This window comes from Salmo salar, chromosome 17, assembly GCF_965601325.2.
Source record: "Salmo salar chromosome 17, fSalSal1, whole genome shotgun sequence".
Taxonomy (NCBI): Eukaryota; Metazoa; Chordata; class Actinopteri; order Salmoniformes; family Salmonidae; genus Salmo; species Salmo salar.
This window is the reverse complement of record NC_138307.1, coordinates 49,024,025-49,035,693: the sequence shown is the minus strand read 5'-3', so window position 1 is coordinate 49,035,693 and position 11,669 is coordinate 49,024,025. Positions and strand designations below refer to the sequence as shown.

Genomic DNA, 11,669 nt, shown 5'->3' with positions numbered 1-11,669 from the left:
GTTACAGCAACTAGAAACCCATAGCGGTGAACTGTAGGCCTTTGCAGGATTCACCTTCATAAAGACCGCAACATTTTTCTCAAAGGACAATTACTTACTTCACCGGTTAATAATGTCAACATAGACCGTAGGCTACGTTGATGAAATCCACACAATGAAGGGGCTTATGTACTGTTTGTTAAGAGGATCTGCTTAATCAGCGTACGTCCAGGTCTCTGAATTTCGGACATTTTCAAAATAACAGTACCTCACGTAATATAAAAGTCATATCGAGTGGTTCCCATTATGAATTTGATGCTATGCAACCCAGGGCTGGAGACTTTCCTCAGCAAAGATAGTATTTTTGTCACCCTAGGATCGAAGCAAATGTAAGTGATTATAACGTCATAACGAATCATGCAAAACTTTTACAGTTGACATAAATATGTTAGTTAATGTAGCGACAAACGATTATACATATTTTTTTATTATAAAGTTAATTTACAAAAAACGCTATTTAGCAAGCTAGCTGACTAGCTTTATGGGTGTTGTGACATGAGTATGAAATTGTAATTCTGGTTGTTTCATGTTTTAGGGACTCCTGAAACAACCAGCAAACCAGGCTATCGTCTTGTGAAACAGTGGATGTAAAGAATCTAGCTAGCTAAAGCATTTACTGCAAATTGAATGTACTTTTTTGTAGGCTTGCCTTGCTGATATTTGCCATGCAATGCAGATAGATGAAATAATGTTGCTAGCTATGATCTTGCTTATTGTACAGTGGAGGATAAAAATACCTGTATGCCTATGGATGTGTAGCTAGCTATCTAGCGATCTGTGTATAGACCCAAACGTGGTATACATATTAGTTCAGAACCTAGCTATGAACCTCAGCTATCATAGCCAGTTGTATCAACTTGAAAACAGTCTGAATTACATTAATGAAGGCTATGGATTGAGTAGAATATAATATAACTTTGTGTCAAGGATGCAAGTTGTATGTACATGTAGTTATTACCATGCATGAGATCCCCACATTGTAGCCTGTACATTTAATATATTCACTGATCATGTACTCTACCTTGGCAAATAAAGGTGCAGTTTAGGTATGAATGTCTTTGAGATTATTTTTCAGTCAAATCCAATACCAGGAGTATCAAATTCCAGTCTTTGAGTGATGCTGTCCTTGCATGTACAATTGAAGTCGGAAGTTTACATACACTTAGGTTGGAGTCATTAAAACATGTTTTTCAACCACTCCCCAAATTTGTTGTTATCAAACTATAGTTTTGTCAAGTCGGTTAGGACATCTACTTTGTGCATGACACAAGTAAGTTTTCCAATAACTGTTTACAGACAGATTATTTCACTTATAATTCACTGTTTCACAATTCCTGTGGGTCAGAAGTTTACATACACAAAGTTGACTGTGCCTTTAAACAGCTTGGAACATTCCAGAAAATGATGTCATGGCTTTAGAAGCTTCTGATAGGCTAATTGACATCATTTGAGTCAATAGGAGGTGTACTTGTGGATGTATTTCAAGGCCTACCTTCAAACTCAGTTCCTCTTTGCTTGACATCATGGGAAAATCCAAATAAATCAGCCAAGACCTCAGAAAAATATTTGTAGACCTCCACAAGTCTGGTTCATCCTTGGGAGCAATTTCCAAACGCCTGAAGGTACCACGTTCAGCTGTACAAAAATAGTACGCAAGTATAAACACCATGGGACCACACAGCCGTCATTCCGCTCAGGAAGGAGACGCCTTCTGTCTCCTAGATATGAACGTACTTTGGTGCGAAAAGTGCAAATCAATCCCAGTACAACAGCAAAGGACCTTGTGAAAATGCTGGAGGAAACGGGTACAAACGTATCTATATCCACAGTAAAACGAGTCCTATATCGACATAACCTGAAAGACTGCTCAGCAAGAAAGAAGCCATTGCTCCAAAACCTCCATAAAAAAGCCAGATTACGGTTTGCAACTGCACATGGGGAAAAATATTGGACTTTTTGGAGAAATGTCCCCATGTCTGATGAAACAAAAATAGGACTGTTTGGCCATAATGACCATCATTATGTTTGGAGGAAAAAGGGTGAGGCTTGCAAGCCGAAGAACCCCATCCCAACCGTGAAGCACGGGGGTGGCAGCATCATGTTGTGGGTGTGCTTTTCTGCAGGAGGGACTGGTGCACTTCACAAACTAGATGGCATCATGAGGATAGAAAATTATGTGGATATATTGAAGCAACATCAAGACATCAGTCAGGAAGTTAAAGCTTGGTCACACATGGGTCTTCCAAATGGACAATGACCCCAAGCATACTTCCAAAGTTGTGGCAAAATGGCTTAAGGACAACACAGTCAAGCTATTGGAGTGGCCATCACAAAGCCCTGACCTCAATCCTATAGAAAATTTGTGGGCAGAACTGAAAAAGCGTGTGCGAGCAAGGAGGCCTACAAACCTGACAAACCTACAAACCTCCTCCTCTGTCAGGAGGAATGGGCCAAAATTCACCCAATTTATTGTGGGAAGCTTGTGGAAGGCTACCCGAAACGTTTGACCCAAGTGAAACAATTTAAAGGCAATGCTACCAAATACTAATTGAGTGAATGTAAACTTCTGACCCACAGGGAATGTGATGAATTAAATAAAAGCTGAAATAATTCTCACTATTATTCTGACATTTCACATTCTTAAAATAAAGTGATGATCCTAACTGACCTAAAACAGGGAATTTGTACTTGGATTAAATGTCAGGAATTGTGAAAAACTGAGTTTAAATGTATTTGTCTAAGGTGTATGTAAACTTCCGACTTCAACTGTATGTATTACAATTATACACTTCAACAGTGTTTACCAATCTTGGTCCTGGGACATCAATGGTTACATATTTTAACTAATAGACTAGAAACAGGATTTAACTAGTTAAAGGCTGATTTGTAATTCATATATAGAGAAATAAAATTTAAAAAACAGTACACTACACTTCCTATGCAAATACCCTAAAACCAGTTCATCTCAATATCTAATGCCCTTGAATTTATTTTGGGCAACATACATATGCACAATGTGGACCCTGTCGTCGTAATAGATGGACCAAGGCGCAGCGGGTACGTGAATGCTCATTTTTATTTAATAAAAAACGATAAACAGCCGAGAAAACAGTCTTGTAGGCAATACAAGAAACAATCTCCCACAAACATACTCCTAATTATAGGACCTTCAATCAGAGGCAACGATAGACAGCTGCCTCCAACTGAAGGCCCCAACACCAATTAGCAAAACATAGTAATACAAATGACTAGACAGAACATAGAAATAAACTAACATAGAACAATAACCAAAAACCCCAGAATACATAAATCTAACACCCCTCTACATACACAACCACCCCGAACCATATAAAACAAATACCCCCTGCCACGTCCTGACCAAACTCAAATAACAAATAACCCCTTTACTGGTCAGGACGTGACAGACCCAGAGGATATCACTTGAAAGTATCAATTAAAACGCTTATTTCCAAACTGGTCCTCAATGGTAAAAACAATAACACATGATTAAACGACAAGACAAAATAACAAACAACCATAAATACATTCATTTATATTGACATCCTAAAAAGTGGCACTATTCACTGCATTTCTCCCTAACCTTAAATCAACCATATTAATTTCACATTTAAACAATCTATTAATTGCACATCATACCAATCCTTCAAATAAATACACCTGACAGGCAGAAGGGGCACAAGGGGCAATGGAGTGGTTTCCCTTACTTAGACAACCTTGCCAAATGAAAAACTTTGCCTGCTTTTTAAAGCTATTTTTACTTTTTATTTGCTTGATCTCCAAGGGAAGGCTATTCCACAGAAAAATGCCTGGCAAGGAAATACGTGCTGTGTTGGTTATAGACCATATCAATGTGTTTTTTTAAGATGTCAAACATATGATTAAGTTTAAGTTGCTCCACTCTGGACTCCAAAGGTAACAAGCAAACCTCCCAGAACTCCTATGTGGGTCCTAGGGGGGACATTCAGCATACACCTGATAACATTATTTTGCATGACCTGCGTTCTCTTTTTCAGCTTTTTTGATAGCCCACTATACTAAGCAGAGCAGGCATCATCAAAATGACACTGAATCAAGGTTGAGACAAGCCGTTTATTAACTTTAATGATAAAATATCTAGTGTAACGATATAAAAATGTCAATTTGTTTGCCATTTTAAAAATAATTTTAGCAGCAATCAGGTCTCCAGAAAGGGATTGATCTAGGGACACACCAAGATAAGTTACACTTGTTTTAGATTCAATCTCCTTGCCTGCACAGTTTACTGTTATCTTGTCAGCCCTAAGCAATCTATGTTCTGTTCCAAGACCTAAACCAATTCACTGCTACATAATTTAGACCCATGCATTTCAGTTTCATCAGGAGAATATCGTGGTCTACAGTGTCAAAAGCTTTCTGCAAGTCCAATATGACCATACCTGTATAGTTCCCCTTCTCACTTTCCTGCTTAATGTGTTCAAAAAGGTGGATAAGGCAAGTAACAGTGGAATGAGCTGTTCTAAAGCTAGATTGTAGTTCATAAAGAAGTTTGTGCTCAAGAAGGTATCCCTCAAGTTGATTAAAAACTAATCTCTCAACAACTTTGGATAAGGTGCTGTGGATTGACACAGGCCTGTAGCTTCCTACATTTGGACTGTTTTGAGATCCTTGGGAAATGTACCACTACTAATAGAAAGGTTTACAATATGTTTCATCATTTTAGCAGTGACACAAGCACTATCCTTATGAATCGTTCAGGAAGGTTATCCAGCCCAGTTGCTTTGTTTGTGCTCATTAAGCATAGTAGATTGTTAACGTTGTCCTCTGTTACCATGCACAGCTCAAACAAATAATTTGTGATACTTTTGCTATGTTAAAAGTTGTTAATGAAAGACTGGCCAGTGTCCAGAGCAGTTAGGTAACTTATTAACCAGAGATGAGGTTATAGTGGTAAAAAATGTGTTAAAATAATTTGCAACCTTTGTCTGGTCATAACATAAAACATCATCAATATCCAGGCCAATACTACAGGATTTTACCTTATGGGGAGTTTTCAAGCCAATGTCCTTTAAAGTTTTCCACAGTATACGAGGCTGATGTAAGTTGTCATTAACAACGTCTATATAATGCATTGATCTGATAAACACAGGATAGGTGTAGTATTTCATCAAATGAGAGACTTAATTTCAACCAGTAGAGAATGTGAAATGCTTTATTGAAAGAAGTTCATTATCCAAGTGTTATAAATACATGCATTATACATATTATAATTGTAATATTATAAATAGAAGTTCAATCTGTACCTCAATACACATCTTTGGGGGGCATTATAAAAACAGAGGAAGAAAGAGGAGGTGGCGAGAGAGGTGTAAAAGACAGAAAGGGAAAGAGGTAAGAATATAGGAGCAGGGAAGGCAGCATATGACTAATGAATCAGTGTTACCCATATATTCTCTCAGTTCATCACAATTACATAAGTGTCTCTAGTAGAGGTCGACTGATTATGATTTTTCAACGCTGATATTGATTATTGGAGGACCAAAAAAGCCAATATCGATTAATCGGCCGATTTTTTAAAAATGTTTTAAATTTATTTTTATTTATTTGTAATAATGACAATTACAACAATTCTGAATGAACACTTTTATTTTAACTTAATATAATACACCAATAAAATCTATTTAGCCTCAAATAAATAATGAAACGTTCAATTTGGTTTAAATAATGCAATAACAAAGTGTTGGGGAAGAAAGTAAAAGGGCAATATGTGCCATGTAAAAAAGCTAACGTTTAAAAAAGCTAACGTTTAAGTTCCTTGCTCAGAACATGAGAACATATGAAAGCTGGTGGTTCCTTTTAACATGAGTCTTCAATATTCTCAGGTAAAACGTTTTAGATTGTAGTTATTATAGGAATTATAGGACTATTTATCTCTATACCATTTGTATTTCATATACCTTTGACTATTAGATGTTCTTATTGGCACTTTAGTATTGCCAGTGTAACATTATAGCTTCCGTCCCTCTGCTCGCCCCTACCTGGGCTCAAACCAGGAACACATCACAAACAGCCACCATCGAAGCATCGTTATCCATTGCTCCACAAATGCCGCGGTCCTTGCAGAGCAAGGGGAACAACTACTTCAAGGTCTCAGAGCGAGTGCCATCACTGATTGAAACGTTGTTAGCACGCACCCCGCTAACTAGCTAGCCATTTCACATCGGTTATACCAGCCTAATCTCGGGAGTTGATAGGCTTGAAGTCATAAACAGCTCAATGCTTGAAGCACAACGAAGAGCTGCTGGAAAACGCACGAAAGTGCTGTTTGAATGATTGCTTATGAGCTTGCTGCTGCCTACCACCGCTCAGTCAGACTGCTCTATCAAATATCAAATCATAGACTTAATTATAACATAATAACACACAGAAATACGAGCCTTAGGTCATTAATATGGTAAAATCCGAAAACTATCATTTCGAAAACAAAACGTTTGTTCAGTCAGTGAAATACGGAACCGTTCCGTATTTTATCTAACGGGTGGCATCCCTAAGTCTAAATATTGCTGTTACATTGTACAACCTTCAATGTTATGTTATAATTATGTACAATTCTGGCAAAATAATTACGGTCTTTGTTAGGAATAAATGGTCTTCACACAGTTCGCAACGAGCCAGGCGGCCCAAACTGCTGCATATACCCTGACTGCTTGAACGGAATGCAAGAGAAGTGACACAATTTCCCTAGTTAAAAGAAAGTCATGTTAGCAGTCAATATTAACTAAATATGCTGGTTTAAAAATATATACTTGTGTATTGATTTTAAAGAAAGGCATTGATGTTTATGGTTAGGTACACATTGGTGCAACGTCAGTTCTTTTTTCGCGAATGCGCTTGATAAAGCATCACCCGTTTGGAGAAGTAGGCTGTGATTCGATGAGAAATTAACAGGCACCGCATCGATTATATGCAACGCAGGACACGCTAGATAAACTAGTAATATCTTCAACCATGTGTAGTTAACTAGTGATTATGTTAAGGTTGATTGTTTTTTATAAGATAAGTTCAATGCTAGCTAGCAATTTACCTTGACTTCTTGCTGCACTCGCATAACAGGTGGTCAGCCTGCCACGCAGGCTCCTCGTGGAGTGCAATGTAAGGCAGGTAGTTAGAGCGTTGGACTAGTAACCGGAAGGTTGCAAGATCGAATCCCCGAGCTGACAAGGTAAAAATCTGTCGTTCCGCCCCTGAACAAGGCAGTTAACCCACCGTTCCTAGGCCGTCATTGAAAATAAGAATGTGTTCTTAACTGACTTGCCTAGTTAAATAAAGGTATATATTTTTTAAATCGTCCACAATCGGCGTTCAGAAATGCCGATTACCGATTGTTATGAAAACTTGAAATCGGCCCCAATTAATCGGCCATACTGATTAATCGGTCGACCTCTAATCTCTAGTCACCTGAAGGTTATCTTTAAGCGGGTGAGGTGGCGATGATGGGACTGGGGATTGGCATCCTCTCTCACATCAAAACAAATCTGCAGACGAGAGACAGATGGAGAGCGAGAGAGAGCATGTTTAAGCCTTGTGTTCTTATTTTTAATTCTAACATTGTTAGTCATCATAATAATCAAGAGGTGAAATGCAAAACTGACCTTGGATCATTAACTCTGGGACTACTGCATCTCTATCTGTATTTCAATGTAAAGCATCTTTTTAATAAAATTCCTGTTGACATGACCAAGTGACCTCTCACCTCTGATCATGCTGTGCCCTCTATGTAGCCAGTTCAGATGTGGGAGGGGTTCACTGACACAGCTGATATAACCTAGAGGATTTAGGGAGAAGAGGAGAGAGGGATGAAGTGAAGTTGAGAGACTGTTATTGAAAAATAAGGTAGTTAAAGTGACCGTGTTCAACAGGAATTTCTGTGTGGCCTCTCCTGGTGTCCACACCACACTAAGTGGCTGCAGAGTACTTTATGCTGAAAAACATGAACGGACACACGAGGACAAACAATATAGAGTAGTTATAGACATAATGAAGTATCTTACTATTCTCCATGATTGGCCCTCTTGCCTATTCTTTGAAGGTGGAAGGAGCCACAGTTACACACCTAAGCCTGCTTACTGCACAACACAATCCATCAATCAGATTGATACATGAGTGTGTGGGTTATTGGGTGTCTAATTGTTCTAAATTTTTTCAATATGGGTGATTTAAAATAGCCTGTTTTTGTACAGACATCACACCCTTACCTAAACAGCACCCTCACCTGAGAAGTAGAAATCAAAAGGAGAGAAACTGAAAATTGAATAACTGCAGTTGACATAGCTAAGTAAACGGAAGAATAATCTTATCACAATGTGAATGGCTCTTAAAAGAGCCTTTGTTGTGCATAGTGTAGTCTATGGTGTTGCCAGGGAACAGCACCCTCTTCAAAGGAGGTGAAGATCTCCCACACACTGATTGCCTCTCTTGCTGCGTTGTTGGACCCCATCCTTGAAACATCTTGCAGAGCAGCACACGGCGGCGAGTTTCAGATCCCCTCCTGGTCCTCGTGTCCATCCTCATGAAGTTATGCAGGACACAGGTAGCCTTCAGACACCTGAAATCCTCCAGGAGGCAGTCCCAGATGGCCCTGGTCACCCAGCCTTGCAGTGCCCTACATGTTAACTGTAGGCAATCGTTTTGAAGGAATCTCCAGTTACAAGGTGTCTGTAGGAATATGGAAGACAATGTAATTATTAGACTTTTACATCACCAGGTCATTGTGGATTACTGAAGTCAAATATCCCTGATAAGAAATCATTATAACATTGGATTGATAGATGCATGGGCACACATATGTGCATGGTTAGCATGTGACAATAACAGGGTCATATCAAGGATAGCATCACAAATGAATACATAAATGCCACTTTAAGCTTGATGATGAGTTGCTCATTTGAATCAGCTGTGCAGTGCTAAGGCAAAAACAAAAATGTGCACCCCTTTGAGTTCCCAGGACCAGGACTGAGAACCACTGCTCTTCATTGGGACCTCTTCATATGAAGACAGGCTTTCATAGCTCTCTTTATCTGAGGACAGAAATCCTCACAAGAAACAGACTTTATTATAGTGAAATTACACTGCACTGAATATTATGTTACTATTATCTCCGTCTTTACTTCTAGGGACAGGAACTACACAAAAGTACCTGCCCTATCCAGAATAGCCTACTCTTTCACTTTGACAGTTGTGGCTGCTATCCTTTCCCGCTCCTCCATGGCTGTTAGCTAGCTACCTGCAAATGCATTTGGAGTTAGTTTTTTACAGTGATAAATACATCAAGATAGCTAGCTAATATGAAGTTAGGTAGCTGGTGATATTTAATTAACTTAGCTAGCTATCTATACAGCATGTGAAGCTGTCTAGATTTAGCAGCTCATTTGAGTTAGCCTGCACTGTAGCTACAGTGAGGGGAAAAAGTATTTGATCCCCTGCTGATTTTGTATGTTTGCCCACTGACAAAGAAAGGATCAGTCTATAATTTTAATGGTAGGTTTTTTTGAACAGTGAGAGACAGAATAACAATAAAAATATCCAGAAAAACGCTTGTCAAAAATGTTATAAATTGATTTGCATTTTAATGAGGGAAATAAGTATTTGACCCCCTCTCAATCAGAAAGATTTCTGGCTCCCAGGTGTCTTTTATACAGGTAACGAGCTGAGATTAGGAGCACACTCTTAAAGGGAGTGCTCCTAATCTCAGTTTGTTACCTGTATAAAAGACACCTGTCCACAGAAGCAATCAATCAATCAGATTCCAAACTCTCCACCATGGCCAAGACCAAAGAGCTCTCCAAGGATGTCAGGGACAAGATTGTAGACCTACACAAGGCTGGAATGGGCTACAAGACCATCGCCAAGCAGCTTGATGAGAAGGTGACAACAGTTGGTGCGATTATTCGCAAATGGAAGAAACACAAGAGAACTGTCAATCTCCCTCGGCCTGGGGCTCCATGTAAGATCTCACCTCATGGAGTTACAATGATCATGAGAACGGTGAGGAATCAGCCCAGAACTACACGGGAGGATCTTGTCAATGATCTCAAGGCAGCTGGGACCATAGTCACCAAGAAAATAATTGGTAACACACTACGCCGTGAAGGACTGAAATCCTGCAGCGCCCACAAGGTCCCCCTGCTCAAGAAAGCACATATACATGCCCGTCTGAAGTTTGCTAATGAATATCTGAATGATTCAGAGGACAACTGGGTGAAAGTGTTGTGGTCAGATGAGACCAAAATGGAGCTCTTTGGCATCAACTCAACTCGCTGTGTTTGGAGGAGGAATGCTGCCTATGACCCCAAGAATACCATCCCCACCGTAAAACATGGAGGTGGAAACATTATGCTTTGGGGGTGTTTTTCTGCTAAGGGGACAGGACAACTTCACCGCATCAAAGGGACGATGGACGGGGCCATGTACCGTCAAATCTTGGGTGAGAACCTCCTTCCCTCAGCCAGGGCATTGAAAATGCGTCGTGGATGGGTATTCCAGCATGACAATGACCCAAAACACACGGCCAAGGCAACAAAGGAGTGGCTCAAGAAGAAGCACATTAAGGTCCTGGAGTGGCCTAGCCAGTCTCCAGACCTTAATCCCATAGAAAATCTGTGGAGGGAGCTGAAGGTTCGAGTTGCCAAACATCAGCCTCGAAACCTTAATGACTTGGAGAAGATCTGCAAAGAGGAGTGGGACAAAATCCCTCCTGAGATGTGTGCAAACCTGGTGGCCAACTACAAGAAACGTCTGACCTCTGTGATTGGCAACAAGGGTTTTGCCACCAAGTATTAAGCCATGTTTTGCAGAGGGGTCAAATACTTATTTCCCTCATTAAAATGCAAATCATTTTATAACATTTTTGACAAGCGTTTTTCTGTATTTTTTGTTGTTGTTATTCTGTCTCTCACTGTTCAAATAAACCTACCATTAAAATTATAGACTGATCATTTCTTTGTCAGTGGGCAAACGTACAAAATCAGCAGGGGACCAAATACTTTTTTCGCTCACTGTAGTTAGCTAATAATACATAGGTTTTTTTACATTTTCGAAATGTATTTACTTACCTGAATAGGGTCTTCCAGCCATGTGGCCAGTTGGAAACAGGTCAGCAAAGTGTGTTTGTCACGAGCGTTTTAGAGGATATTACTATTGAACTAGGTACCCATTTAATAACCAGACCTTCATACAAACTTGCTATGCTGAATTCTTGACCCACAATAGAACGTGCTCCTATATGCTGCCATATGCTGCCAGCACGCCCACAGCGAGTCACAATGGGTGGCCTAAGCGGCACGCGGCAATTTACCGCTATCTAGTGTACATGCACCGTAAGCCTTTAGCAGGTACTAAGCTCACATTTGGAATTGTTTTATCATGGTCGTACCATGAATCATTTAGCTATTTGATTTGGAATTTTAGGACCCCTTTAGGTATCCCTTAAAATTATTTGATAAAATATTGAATTTGGTCTTTACTACTATACCCCATAGAAACGCATTGAATTCATAAATGGCAAAAAAGACAGTCAAAAAATGTATCACAAGGTTTTGAAAGTGTCTGTCCTATATCTAGGAGATCAGGAAGTA

The 11,669-nt window shown here is 39.5% G+C and overlaps 1 long non-coding RNA gene across 1 annotated transcript; it reads left to right on the top strand.

Annotated features, from left to right (window-relative positions):
- The first annotated feature begins 26 nt into the window (after positions 1–26).
- LOC145861391 (uncharacterized) lies at positions 27–1,088 on the top strand. Its single transcript, XR_014381163.1, has 2 exons — positions 27–368; positions 575–1,088. It is a non-coding gene; the product is annotated as an uncharacterized LOC145861391 (long non-coding RNA).
- Positions 1,089–11,669: the final 10,581 nt, after the last annotated feature.